The sequence below is a fragment of the Gymnoscopelus braueri genome (genome assembly GCF_963280865.1).
Source record: "Gymnoscopelus braueri genome assembly, chromosome: 10".
NCBI lineage: Eukaryota > Metazoa > Chordata > Actinopteri > Myctophiformes > Myctophidae > Gymnoscopelus > Gymnoscopelus braueri.
Window position 1 is genome coordinate 22,449,358 of NC_137611.1, and position 2,500 is coordinate 22,451,857.

General features: G+C 38.8%; 1 protein-coding gene across 1 annotated transcript in view; it reads left to right on the forward strand.

Moving 5' to 3' along the window:
* olfml2bb (olfactomedin-like 2Bb) overlaps positions 1-2,500 on the forward strand; it is a 12,903-nt gene that overhangs the window by 9,541 nt on the left and 862 nt on the right. Inside the window, exon 9 of the mRNA XM_080440828.1 lies at positions 1-2,500. This exon is cut by the window's left edge and continues 448 nt beyond it; it is cut by the window's right edge and continues 862 nt beyond it. The gene's annotated coding sequence lies outside the window, so the exon portion shown is untranslated.

The window sequence follows — 2,500 nt, forward strand, 5'->3', positions numbered from 1 at the left end:
ATGGATGGATGGATGGATGGATGGATGGATGGATGGATGGATGGATGGATGGATGGATGAATGAATGAATGGATGAATGGATGGTCAGAGGTTTGCTTAGATGGTAAGGTGGCACAAAACAGAGGGCCACCATTCAGGAGACAGAAGGATGAAAGAATGAAAGAATGAAAGAATGAAAGAATGAAAGAATGAAAGAATGAAAGAATGAAAGAATGAAAGAATGAAAGAATGAAAGAGATATTTTAGCAGGACTTTGTGTCACAGTGACTGTTGATCAGTCTAATGATGCTAAATGGTTTTGAAACCTGTCCTCACGTCAAGACACCGGAATTCAATGTCCGTCCAAACCATTAATGTCAATATTTTAAGTCAAATTTGATCCAACATGGGCTGTATTTTTTTTAAATTCTAGTTTGGGCCTGGACCGCTGGGGTAGGGGTCCAGGCACCTACTGTAGGTTCAATATAACCTGACAGCGTGCCATGGGTTCGAGTCCCGATCCCGACGGCCTTTGCTGCATGTCACTCCCCATCTCTCTCTCCCCATTTCCTGTTAGCCTATTGTCCTGTCAATAAAGGCATTAAAAGACCCATAATAATAATGTAATTCTAGTTTAACTTAAAATATGAACGTATTTTGGTGATTTTAACAAACATCTTTGACATGAGACCATATTGCACTTCTTGTATAAACCTCAGATGTCGCTCTGCCACACACAGAATACCTAATGAGCCAGATACTGTACATTACAACAGTGGACTAATGTCAAAAGGGTACAAATGTGTGTAAAAGCCTTTACTGTCTTTCTTTCAAATTGTGTTAAAGTTAAAAGTAGAATTTTTAAGCCATTTTTTTCCCCGCCAGTTCATGAGCACTAGTAGTCTCACATAGCCAGACGACCAGAGATTTACGCAGGCACCGATACGTCTGGGGAAATCTAAATTCAATATGGGCTAAAACGGCAGTGAGAATGGCTGCTGACAAACCTACAGTATGCCCACTGCTTTGAAAACAAATCATGACACTGTCCCAAAATGAAGGACTGCCCTAAAGTTTTTGTATTGGTTCTGCAGTGCTGTTATTTAGATAAAAAAGTCTTCCCAGTTTTAGCCCCAAAACTTAATTTAGATGTCACCAGACACATTAGTAGGCAAAAATCATTGATCGTCTGGCTACGCAAGACAAAGCACTCATGGTTGTGTTGAGTTAAATCGTGGCGCAATCTTCTTGGCCACAATCACTTCCCATATATCTCTTTCCTCTTCTTTGAAGAACTGCATTGCACTTTCTGAGAAGACTGGAACTGAAGCCGCATGGTTCCAACTTGTTGCATTTGATTATCAAACAGCTGTCCACCAGTTCTCAGTTTCCATGATAATATTCTGCCATGACTTCATAGTTAAGATCACCCTAGCAATACGATGTAGTATGAGGCTTTAAGAAAGACAGACACAAATGATCTTATTTGCTTCTCGTTCTGGTGCAGATTTTAGGTGCTTCCCTGCTATAGCTCTGCTCTCACAGCCAAGAGAATATCATATCAGTATGAGAAAGATTCTATAAAAGTTCCATCCTTCAGGATATCCCTGTGACCTGACTGGCTGAGAGAGGGCACGCAACACATACCATTTTAACATGGATAAATGCATTAAAATACATAGTGTATTTGTAACAGTTTCCTATAATTTGTATGTAACATTAACAGTTTTTTAAATGTAATGTTTTAAGGTCTACATCAATCCTAATTCACACATGTAGCCTCTAGGCAAACCAAGGATTGGACGCAGCCACGTACATGCTTGTATTTACATTTGGTTAGTTTGTTGTAATCTATATTTTCATACATAGTATTACGGCAGCTTTCACGGCAGCGAATGATTGATACTATAGTCTGACAACACTAAAGAATGTCTTTTTGGAAATGATAAAGTATTGTTCTGTATATATTTTCACTCGACCATGTGTTAGGTCGATTAAACGAATGAAAAGACACCGGCGGTATCCTTTAAGTATTGATTGTATGTATCTACCGTATATGACCAGACAAGGCAACCAAAATCTGCAATCACCTCTATGTCCTGACAGAATGTTTAGTAGGATAATTTTGCCAAGTAACAAATGCAGTTCTAGTCAGTAAACAAAGTCTTTGGCTACCATTGCTTTGCAACAACATGATGTACCTGGAGGTAAACACTGAACGTGTCAAATATTTTCATGCATGGCAACTAAAAACTGCCTCTTTATTCCTGTGTGTGGTAGAGTAGCAGTCTGTTATCCTGTATGAACAGAGACTGTATGTTTCTGTACTACAGTATGTACTGTATATGTCTGCCTAGCTCATTGCATGTTAATATGTACATAAGTACTTCGTACTGTACCATGAGTGCATGAATCCAGTTTGAGTTCAACCCTCCAACCGATTGCTATTAATTCATTAAGTAATTCAGCTTCATTTGTAAGGGTCATGCATACATATTCACCATAACTATGACAGTTTTAT